Source organism: Blennius ocellaris (genome assembly GCF_963422515.1).
Source record: "Blennius ocellaris genome assembly, chromosome: 16".
Classification (NCBI taxonomy): domain Eukaryota; kingdom Metazoa; phylum Chordata; class Actinopteri; order Blenniiformes; family Blenniidae; genus Blennius; species Blennius ocellaris.
The window spans coordinates 23,002,633-23,015,319 of NC_137665.1; the positions used below are offsets into that span (position 1 = coordinate 23,002,633).

At 41.9% G+C, this 12,687-nt stretch overlaps 1 protein-coding gene across 1 annotated transcript in view; it reads left to right on the forward strand.

The window, feature by feature from the left end:
* Positions 1–12,687, forward strand: part of LOC308141078 (syntaxin-binding protein 4) — a gene marked incomplete at both ends in the record, with an annotated part of 237,544 nt that overhangs the window by 108,046 nt on the left and 116,811 nt on the right. The window lies entirely within an intron of this gene.

The window sequence follows — 12,687 nt, forward strand, 5'->3', positions numbered from 1 at the left end:
TCCATGATCCCTGGTATGTGATATAAAGGCCGGACACCATGGTAAGAGAAACAGCCCCACATCATGATGCTTCACGGTCTTCAGAGTGTGCTGTGGCTTGTGTTCAGGGTTTGGGGGTCGTCTGACAAACTGGATCCAAAAAGAACAATCTTACTTTCATCAGTCCACAAAATGTTTCTTCATTTCTCCAGAGGCCAGTCGACATGATGTTTGGCAAATGCAATCCTCTTCAGCACATGTCTTTTTTGCAACAGTGGGACTTAGCGGGGGCTTCTTGCTGGTAGATTCGCCTCACATAGCGTCTTCTAATGGTCCCAGCACTCACAGGTCCCTTCAGACCGTCTCTGATCTCCTGGAGCAGACCCTTGGCTCAGTCTTTGCCATTCTGACTATCCTTCAGTCCATTCCAATGGTAGTCTTCCGCTTTCTTCCACGTCTCTCTGGTTTGTCTTTCCATTTTAAAGCATTGGAGATCATTTTAGCTGAGCAGCTGATCATTTCCTGCACTTTTTTATACGTTTTCCCCTCTCCAATCAACTTTATAATCAAAGCACGCTTTTCTTCTGAACAATGTTTGGCACGACCCATCTTCCATCAGTTTTCACAGAGAATTGCCTGCACAACATGTGCTGGCTTCATCCTTCAATAAGGGCCACCTGATTGACACCTGTTTCTTTCACATAATCAATGATCTCACTGATTGAACTCCACACTGCTAGTTTTTTGAACACGCCCCTTTTACTTAATTAGTCAATTACACAGACCCAGGAGTATTCATATCATCAAAGTAGGGTCTGTTGGTTCCTCTGACTTTACTACACCTGCTGGTAAATTATTTTCCATTTATTATTATGTTTTATACCAAAAACAGTGATTTATCTGGTTCGTCATGTTGGACTGCTATTCTGAACATAGCTGTAGCTATACAGAGCTATATAAGTGAAAAAAAAGCACCAGTGTTCAGTCACACAATCAGATGTTGCCTAAAGATGTTAGTGGAAGAAACTGATTATGAATTATAGAATATATGTTGGGCCCTGTGCATCCAGAGTTCATCCTCAGGAAGAAGGGAGGGTGGGGTGAACCATGTTTCTTTGAGGACAAAGAGACCGCATGGTCAGCCCCTGTAAAATTCGCCATTGGTCACGTGACCCCCACAAGGAGGCCCTTGGCCACACTCTCCCAAAGCTGCAGCACTGCTCCCCAGCACCAGAGGGATCAAAAGCCTCCACCATCAGCCAGAGCACCCGCCCGGGAAACTCTGAGGCAGCGCCACTCTGACTGGCCAAGGCCATTGTCAAGATAGCAGGGTGCCGGAACATGACATTTCGCGTCAGGCAGGACGCAGAGCTGTGCATGGGGGATGCAGGGAGCCACGTTGTAACGCACGCGGACCAGGCCGGAACTTTCTTACCTTGCTCGACAAGCAGAAAATCCCTGGAGTTACTTTTTTTCTTTCCTTTTCTTTTTTTTCCTCTTCAACTGACCCACCTCAGCTGCAACCCAACTTCTTCACTCTCTCGCCATGCAGCTGGATCCAAAGCCTCTGGACTTCAGAATGCTGAAATCCGGTCTGGTAACACGGACAAGTTACTGCGGCCACTCACAGCACCGCACCGCACCACGATCGGTGCTGAACAACCGCACGCCCCACTAACAATAAGCGAGCTTTTGTCTGGGAAGCATTGTTAGATTCGCCTGAAGCTAATACATGCAATATATTTATTTTTGGTGTTTCCTGATAAAGCTGTATCTTCTTTGTGTACATGCGTGATCGCGACGTTCATGCGCACTCCCGTCCGAAGCCCCGGTTTCCACCTCAGTCACCAGAGGTCTGGTTTAGCTTCCCGAAGCTAGCTTGGATCCCCGTGTGGAGAACCGAGTTTCGGACCCGAAACCTCGCCAGAACTTTTCTTCCTCTCTTTTCTCTCTCTTTCACTAAACTGACCTTGCGAGCGTGCTCCCCGCGTACGCCCACCATCCCTTTGTGGTATCTAATCTCAGTTAGATGAACACACACATCGCCACATCGAGCATCTGAACCACTAAACCACCCCCACTAAACCATCACAAGAGTTCTAACTGGATGTTCCAACATTCGACTAGAACTCCGAACTGGACTGGACAACGCCGTCCGTTCGTCATGTGACCTCAGAGAGTGTCTGTGGTTGCCTCAGTAACCCGAGGGAAACTGAGCCGCCATTTTGGTTCGTTGTAAATAAACACCATCTTGGATGAGGACCCAGGGATTGACATTAAGGATTTTGAGCACTTGCCCTTTGGGCAAGTGGTTACAACTTTTTACTTGCCCGGACAAGTTTTTACTTGCCCAAATTTTAATGGAAATTTAAAAGCATATGAATTTGACCAACATAACTTTTTACATAAAAACATTTTTAGGCCAACCGGCCTCAAATAAACATATAATAATATGTATAATAGAATAATAATATGTATAATAAACACAGCTTTTTGCTGTGTTGGTCTGAAATCAATTTGATAGCAGTAAGATTGGAGCTGTCACACCCTACTAATACATACTCCATACTGCCACACCTTATTTATTGCATTAATAACTTTGTACCCATATACATTTTTTTTTTAATAACACTGTAAATGTGTGTCATGTATTTTTATTATGTTGGTCAATAACAAATTAAATCCTGTCCCTGTTCCTCCCCCCCTTCAGTCAACTTTTTCTCTGAACCATAGTGTTATGAAACCTTGGGATTAGAAAGTCAAAATAATTTAAAAAATATGTTGTTTCAGTTGAAGTTGTTTTTATGTGTTGAAGTCGAGTGACTTTTTAATACTTCCGATGACCATCTGAATGTTGACGAAAGTGAAAAATTCTAAATGGCGGACGACCAAGAGTTTCCCTATGCCATTCGACGGATTCCCAAGGAATTACGCGACGTTATCCAATCAGAATGCATATTTTCCAGGTAAAACGTAGCATCACTGACCAGAATGGGAAACATGAATCGGGAAGAAAATAGCAGCCACGATCGGCGTTGAGCGTTTTCCCACGCTGTCATCTCATTCAGGCAAGAATCACGTGATTGCGCTCTCGGGGCGAGAAATGGCTGCGCCCTGTGGTGGCGTGATCCGTTGGTGATACCAAGGGATTTCTGCCAAGAAAATGTCAACATATAACCAAAAAAACCACTTCGGGCAAGCTGGGTAGATGATTCACTTGCCCGAACCAAGCTTTTACTAGCCCCGGAGATTCGGGCAAGCATTAATGTCGAGCCCTGGGACCCAACTCACTCATCACCCGGTGGACGTTTGAAGTCACTACACCCACTCACATTGCACAGTTAAACTGCTATAGATCAGACATTGAAGTGTATCTATATAGTGAGGGCCCACTGCAAGTAAAGAGAAATATTCACTTAAATAACCGTTTTTACAAACAAGACTGATATTTTGGCATTAGCTATTTCCAGTTTAGCTGGTGGTGGCCCACTTTCATTATTATTTGATAAATAACCAATTCATTCAAATTAATAATTTTTCATTAATAAACACATTTTGATAATTTATTAACTTTTAAGTAATTACACAATTCATCTCGGAGTTGTTAATGAGTGAATGGCAGTTTACTTTCATTAATAATTTAAATTTTTCATAAATTACTTCCAGTGATTTATTACTTTCAGTAATCTATTACTTTACTTACAGTAATGTTAACACTAATAACTAACCATAAATCCTAATAAATCCTGGGTCGGCCCGGTCGGAGGACAGCCACCCCTTGATTTCAATCGGTATACACCCAAACCCATCTCCCCCCAACACACACACACACACACACACACACACACACACACACACACACACACACACACACACACACACACACACACACACACACACACACACACACACACACACACACACACACACACACACACTTGGGGTGAGGGGGATGCTTCCCATCCCCCCAGGCTGCCAGCCGGGCCCCCACCAGGCCACTAGGAGATCCCATCCTCCACCAATCCAACTGCAAATAGAAAGGGAGAACGAGGGATGCAACAGTGTTCTGACCACAGTGGGAGAGAGGATGGATTTCATCTCCAGATTTTTGAAACAACTCCTCAGAATCCAGTTTTCCTGCAAATATTTCCGTAAAATTATAATTTCTTGAGAGGAAATGTTTTTGTCTTTCAGTCTGTGGGTTTCGAAGCAGTCAGACATAAACTTTAGACACTATGAAGGGTAGTTCGACAGAGACACAATTTTGCTCCATCTGACGCAATGATAAATGTCGCTTGAAATCACGGGAACAACAAAATTATCAGCATTGTTCTCTCGTCAAAAAGGTAATGTTTTATGGGATTTTCCCCACGTGTCACATCATTGTGTTCGGCAGGTTCTTGCTGCGCTTCAGATCTACTAGTTTTGTCCATCAGTCACGTTTTAGCCACAGTCGCCACTTGTTTGAGGTGTTGGCACATGGCTTTTTGTTTTCCCATGTATTTGAATGAGAGGAGGGAGGCGGTGAGATTCGGAGTTTGGAACTTTGATGGCTAATAAAATCGAAGCCATTAAGTTAATCAAAAAGTTGAGCAGGAGAGTCTCCTCTATCATTTAATTGTGTTTAATTGTGTTTTGAAGCCAATACGATATTGGCCCTCAGAGGAGATAGTGTTTGTGCGAGGGCCTTTTTTTTGGTGAAAAATGTGTTTTGAATGGCAAATTGTAGACTTCCCATATGATTTAGGTCAGGGTGATTTTTAGGTCTTGATTAGACGAACAAAGACGTTTTGGTTTGTTCTCCCTAAAACATTCCTACGGTGGCCATTTTAGTGTTTCTAGGTGGCTGTTTTAGTGTTTCTAACAGTATGAGAGAGCACATTTTGTTACTCTGGAGGTTCATTTTTACATTTTCTGAAATTTTTGTCAGTCTTGATGAGTGTGCCAAATTTGGTGAACTTCTGAGTGTGTTTAGTAAGTCAAATTAGAGCTCAATGATGTGTAAGTATAAGAAACAATTATAAAAACATGACAATTACAATAAGGTTCTTGCCTCCAGTTGTGAGTCCTTCCATCTTTTCCATTTGATTTGTAGAAATGTTTGTTGTAAATATTTGCTGCTGTTTTAATTGCACTACTACTCTCGTTTAAAAAAATAAAAATAAAATAAAATTCTATAAATACTGTCATTGTTAATATATGCCACTGTTTTAATTACTGTACCTCTATTATTTATGGTTCGGTAGGTACATTTGCCTTTTTTTATTGAGTTTGAATTATAAAGAATATAAATATTCCCGCTGCTACACGAGCTGAACATTCGGATACTCGTCATTAATTGGGAGAGAATATCGGGAGAACCGAAATTGCTATTTGGACCATCCCTACTCTGAAGTTACAAGCATTTTCAAGACTGCTCTCCTGTGTCTATGACAGCATGAATAAAACACAACAGTCGACTGCCATGGCATACTTTCACTGTGCCTTCCACAATAAATATAGGCCACATATTTATCAGCCCAGTAGTGAATTCCAATGTCCATTCATAGGTTTTGTTTGTAAGATGTATCCACATCAAAGACATCCACTCCTTCATCTGGTTTCACCTGTTCCTGACTCACCACAGTGGTTATTTCGATGGCCGTCAGAACTGAGGACCAGCTCCTTTCTAAAACATGGCCAGGCAGTAAGACTTAGTAAATACTACAGTATTTATTTCATCATATTTTTGCATGAGCACACAACATGAAAAACAAAACTGAAGAATTTGAGCCTTTTGATTTCTAACTAAAACATGCTTGGGAGAGGTTTTTTTTTTTTTTTTTTTTAAATGTGGGTAATACATTGATTGACCTCTGACTGACTCATTTGAAATCAATAGTGACATGTTGAAGGGAGGACCCAAATGCATGACTGACAGACTGAAGACGTGCATACACTAAGATTTAAGCGGGTCTATTCAACTTTATTTATATAGCAACAACAGTCAATACCAAGCACTTTCACAGAGAAAAGCCAACAATTCCACATGAGCGAGCATAAGCGACAGTGGAAAGGAAACAGTCCACATTTTTAAGAGGACTAAACCTTTGTAGAACCAGACTCAGAGGTGGAGAACTTCTGCTATTCCAGTTGGGTTTAGGGAACAAAATGAGAGAAAAGGAGAGCACAGACAAACAAGACCCACTGCACACAGATTGAGGAAGAAGAAAACATCAAGCACACTTTAAAATATACTTCCCATCTCACTTCTGCACAGAGAATAAACATACATGAAAACAAGACCATTACAACTCATTTGTTCCGGCTGAGAGCCGGTGTGCAGTGTTCTGAACCCAGAAGCAGACCAGGAGGCAGAGCAGGTACAATTAGCAATCATTTATTTCTATTACAAGACCTGGGAGACGAGGGAATGGAGACTCTGGGATGCAGAGTGTACAGGTGAGGAGACTGCAGCAGGGAGGAGCTGCACAGCAAGGCGGGGAGGCCCAGGACGCTTGAAGCCGGGAGTCGTGGAGCTCATGAGAGGAGCTGGTGACTCGGAACAGAGACACAATCTTCTGGCACCGGACCTCCTCACTGCAGGGCTGAAGAGAAGGAGCAATCAATTAATTGATTGCCTGCAGGAGTGTCAATGAGGGCGGATCCGGTGCTGGAGCGAGGTGTGGATCCTCACATCATTTCCACAAATTTCCAATCCATAGTTGCCTAAATCAATCACACCAATGTCAATATGTTTATAAACAAATCAGACTCTGTTGCTATCAAACTGTGTTTATATTTCTCCAACTGACGTCATCTTGGGGAAACCTGCCGCAAGGGTTTCTGGGATATCAAAGATGGGGTTTTGGCAACTCAAGTGAAAATATCAATAACATTTGATTGATTCAACTTGAAAAAAAGTCAGACATTCTCAAAGAGTATTCAAGCCACGAGACTAGTCTGAAATATCAAACTGATGGCTGGTCCCTTTTTCGACATCGCGTGTACAAACAGGATCACACAATGCCGCGGGAATCTTTTTCCCCCCCCCAACTTTATCTATAGTTTTTCACATTTTACAGAGCAACAGTAGACAAAAAATGAGAACAAATCACAACTCATCCCACCCTTCATCCCGACACCTGTGACAAAACAAAGGGGACAAAAGAAAAAAAACACTACATGCAAATCTCGTAAACAAAAGGAGGGGCAACTGTTTGCAGAGGCCTAGATGCACAGCATCGAGAATATATATTGGGCTGAGAACATATACATCGATTACGGGTTGTGCACTGGGTCATACACAAGTGTCCATGGATCCTGATGTAAACATTTTTATTGCAAAAGGAGGAAATGATTTTCATACAACTGGAAGAAATGGTGACCATGTATCAGGAAATGTCTGTCTCGATTTGGATCTGTTGTATCCAAGCTTTTCCAGTGGAACTAGAGACATCATTTATTTTACCCAAGATATGAATGATGGGGGCTTGTCCCATTTCCACTTATGTACAATTAGCCTCCGAGCCTGAACTGAGGCAAATGCCACTATGTTTTCTTGGGAGATGGTTATAGTTACATCACCTTCTGGTATGCCAAATATAGCCGTTAGTGGATTGGGTTTGACTTTCGATTGGAAAATCCTGAAAAAGCTTTGAAAACGCTGCTCCAAAAAGAGTGTAGTGTTGCGCATTCAAAAAACATGTCCAGTCGTTGCAGATTTTTGGCGACGTCTTACACAAGTAGGATCTGTATTGGGGTAAAATCTGGAGAGCTTAGTGAAATGCAATATTTTGAACTGGATTAGATTATGTCTTAGACAGAGTTAAGATGTGTCTATGCATTGTACGGCCTGTTTCCAAGTCTCAGCTGCAATCTCAAGATTGAGATCCTGTTCCTATGCAGATTTAGTTGTGTCCAAGAACGACATATCATTAGTGTGGAATCTTTTAGATAGTTTAGCGATGTTACCGCTTGTAGTCGCGTCCAGGTCTAGTATCGTGTCAACGGTGTTTTTGACATCAAAATGTGGAAATGAGTAGTGACTTCTTGCAAAATTCTGGGCCTGAAGATGCCTAAAGAAATGTGATTACGGTAAATTGTGATCCATCTGGATGGTTTCAAAAGACATGAAGGTACCATCTAAGAATAGATTGCTGAAATAAATTAAACCATTGTTGTGCCATATTTGGAATCCCACATCATTCTGAGATGCAGGAAATTGAACTCCATCAAGGCCTCTGAGCTGCTGTCTGGCAGAGTTGAAGGCTGCTTCTGGCTGGTATTTCAGCACAGTCCCTAGTAATGAAGCCATGCCACAATGGTCCTGGGGGGCTGTCCTGCTCTTAGCACTGGTTGCAAGGATCTGTGAGATCTGTCCACCAGAGGAGCATTGTTTAAGCTGAAGGCTTTGTGCAGCAGGCTGGATGCAGTGGCAAGAGAGCAGCCATTGCGACCCTCTGGTAGTACTATAATCCTTGTTATTCCTTCTTGATCGCAGCTCAAGATCTTCACACTTGTCTTATAGCGAGTCAGTAAGGGCCCCCAGACATTTAAGTTCCTGTTTCAGTGTCTCAACATCATCAGAACAAGTGTAGCGTTCATCCAGAGTGTCGCGTATGATGCCACTGCCATGTTTAGTGTCGTCTTAAATTCCTAAAACCCTGTTCTGATAAGCATGCATGTCCATTCTGATAGATGCCATCTCATTCTCTAGCACCGCTCTTACCTCCGTTTTCATCATGGTGACAAAATCCTCCTGGAGGGAGCTGAGCAACTCATGTTTGAAGGCTTGCTCATGTTAAGGATGCAACAATATTCGGTATTTTACCGAACCGTTAAATACGCCCTGTTCGGTTCAATGTACAACGGCAAACAGCGCCATTTTTGGTATGTCCCTGTCACAAACTGTGTGATCCCCACAGGGTAGAGACATGAGAGCAGCCCATTGTTCAGGCTCAGTGCTCATGCTGCCTTCAGAGCCAATCAGAATGTCCCTGAATTTCCTAGGAGCCAATCAGTGCTCTGCATGTCGAACTCTGAGGCGCCTGAGCAGTGCAGGCGGTGAAACAAAGGTGAGTGAACAAGACTCCGATAAAATAAAGTGTGAAGAGGCACCATCATCATATAGGTCTGCAGTGTAGGATCATTTTGGATTCAGTCTGGATTACAAGGAGAACGGGAAAAGGAATAGGGTCAACAAACAAACCACGGTGTGAAAGCATTGCTTTGCAAGCATCGGATACATAGCAGGTAACACTGTAGGGATTTATTACCTCATATGGATCACTATTTATGTTATGGTTGGCTATCGATAATGATGAATAATTATCAAAGAGTTATCAATAATGTTATTGAATTTTAATCTGATGTGTATCAGAACCTCGGAGCTCCACCTGTCTAAACAGGAAATGATAGCCAATTCAGTTCTATCAGTCTCATAAGATATACTAAACAGTTCATCAGGAATTTGAATTAATAGTTAAATTAATTACAATTACCAGAATTAACAGTAAAGCTTGAAGGATTTTGGAGTTCTTGACACAGAAGTTGACATTTCATTCACCTTTGTGCTCATTAATAACACAACAAGTATGATTCCAAACATTATATTTATTTACAATGAAAACAAATAAAACACAGATTCTAACTACCTATATACAGCTTGGTGTGTGTAGGTGTGTGTGTGGAGAGAGAGAGAAAGAGAGGTGGAGGGCGTGTGTGTGTGTGAGACATGTGATGGAACTACAAAACAAGATGGCGGATCACAAGAAACTACATTCAACCTGTAGACGTTTCTTCAGGTGAGACGTCGAGTTCCTGGACATTCACAACCCTTTCACTGCTGGGAGGCGTCATTAGCATTGCACAGAGAGTTTAAGAGCTTCTCCCACTAAACAAACAAAGTAATGTCGGAGTTTCCAGCCAGAAAAAGAGTTTCTTTTCCAGGGAGCAGCCATGATGAGAGCAGCTGGCTGCAGTATCCATGGCAACGCGTCAGTGCCAGCCAGCCTGAAAGCGTCAGGAAGTGTCGCAATGCCAGTGGACGGCGCTTGTGACAGTTGCATTTCTAGTTTATTCCATCTGATTTTCTATGGTAATCCCGCTCAGTAATCCCAGTTTTTATAGAATATATGAGATTAAAAAATTGCTTATGTACTGTAACGGATTACAGTAAAAAAAAAAATGTGTATCCTAATTACGTAACGCCATTACAAGTAATCCGTTACTACCCAACCTGGCACCTCCTTTGAAGCGAAAGCGTCTTCTCTACTGCAGGTGACATTGTGAGTGCCGGCTATTGTCGACTTCATCCAGAGCACGTTGATATGCTCATCTTTTTGCAGAAGAACCTCAACATAAAGACAGATCTTTAACTGACATGACGTTGTACTTTGTGTAATGTTTACATTGTTTACACATTGCTTTTTTATAAGTGAGGGCTAGCAGTTCCCTTGCGCAGGTTGTAATAAGCCCTCTTGATCAATTATTTTGGATCCTGCACTTTACGTTGTTTACGTTTTATATTTTTTAAAATGGGTCAAGGCAAGTACTTCCTTCAGTGTGCAGGTTGTTAAAAGGCTTGTTCTATTATTTTGAATCGATGCTGCACTTTATACTGTTGACATTTAATTGTAGTTGTAGTTGTAGTGTGTTGATGTACTAATTTAAACTTAATATTTAATTTGTGTGGTTTTATGTTTGCTGTTAAATTTGATCTGATAGGGCATTGTTTTTTTTAATAAAGTTTGTGGTTTGATTATATCTGTGCTTTTAATAATTTTTACAATGCAATATTGCCTTTGCTAGTCTGAGTAGTTTTATATTAAGATATAGAAACCGTACCGTTACCATGGCCCAAAAAACGTGATGCATACCGAACCATGGGAAAACTGTACCGTTGCATCCCTCGTCTGTGTTGGTGGGCCAGGGGGCTGGGCGCTCCCTTCTAACTCGAGGCCAAGGATGTAGTGGAGGAGGTAAGCCCTGGTGTGGATTGAACACTGGACCGGTTTGGTGCACTCTAACTCCCCGGTCTGCCATGGAAAGGTGTGGGAATTCCCAGAAACACTTAATAACGCCTTTACATTGTTTATTGTTGGAATAAAAGGCCTTATAATAGTAAATAATACACTTTTTCTGCAGAGCCAGGTAACAAGCTGCTTCCTACTCCACAGCTCGCTCCGCCCTCCATGACCACAAGATGTCAACAAACCCGGAGATGATTTGCGAAATATAAATGCTAGAAAAAGGTGTTTGTATGTGTGTAAGGACGAATTTCCTTCAGAAAGGTTTTGACACCATTTCAGAGATTTACATCAAGAACTAAAACTGGCTCCTAAGTTTTTCTTTCTTTTTTTTCGTGTGGATTCTGGCGGATGATCTTTAACAGCCTCTGATGTCCAGTCCAGTTTTGGCTGTAAACATTCCAGTAGATGAGATAGTAGCGAGAGGCAGCTACACACTGCTACCAGGTGAAACACAAAGTGATACAATTACACCAAAATCACAGCTGGTATGAACTCCAGCACCCAGTGACCCTGAACTGCAGTTCTAAATCAAAAATGGACAATAGATTTTGCTGAAGCTTGAAAATGGTGTCATGCATTGTGCATCGTACATTGTGTGATCAATCAATATTGAACCCAATGACAGAACATCTTTTGGTAGAGTTTGGAATTCAAACAACACGATTTTGCTGCACTGCACAGTGTTGCTGCTGCTCGGACCTTCAGCTGCCTATGGCCAACAGCACAAAGCAACACTGACAAAGACACTCAAGGAGGGAAACAAGCCGTGTCCGCAACTGTTGTCAGTGCACATTGAAGATTCTGCAGTTTGTTCTCCTCGGCTGCTCTGAACAGCTTTTCTTAATTATGACTCCAAAATAAATATATTCAGACGGAACAGATGGATGTTGCAGTCACTTAACAGATCACTGAACACAACCACCTTAAAGTCAATGAGCATGGAACCATTTCCAATGTCTTCCAGGGATTGTCTGTCTTTATTCCACATAAGTATGTGCACATTCAGTGCACACTAATGTATTCTCCCCACACATACTAAATCTAATCTTTTTAAAAAAAATAAAACACAGCTATGAAATCATTCAAGATATCAAAGGAAACTGGAAAAAGAAAGCTGATCATACAGTGTAGATTATAAATCCTTCTCTTGAGTATGGACAGTGTGAGCTTCAATATCAAACTCTCCGCAACTTAATACTGATAAGGACTGTTTTTATTCCTCTAACATGAATCATTTTGTGCAGGTCGGAAGCAAAATGATCCTACTGCAACAAAGCTCGAGATTGATGTGGTGCTACCTTCACCTACTTTAGATCTTCAGGACTTGGTTTGACAGCTGAATTGAGCTGCTTATGCAATGACTTTCATAATTAAACATTTGCGCTATGACCTGGTATTGATTTTATTTGAAGTTCCCCCAAATATTCACCCATCAGACTGGTTGTGACTTCCAGTTCCAACATTGATGATTCAATCCCCCATTTTGCCTGCAGATTTGTCACCATGCGTTTGGACAAAACACAATTTGGGGCCAAGTTCCTCTGAATGGAAATCAGCCCTAACCATTGACGTGTGTCTGGATTGGACTGATCATGCAATTTTCATAGACTGTACTATAAAATGCACAAGATCAGTATAGTCCAAGTAAAGCCCACTTAGGTAGACTCATCCTTGAAGAAAACTGGCCTCTGGCACG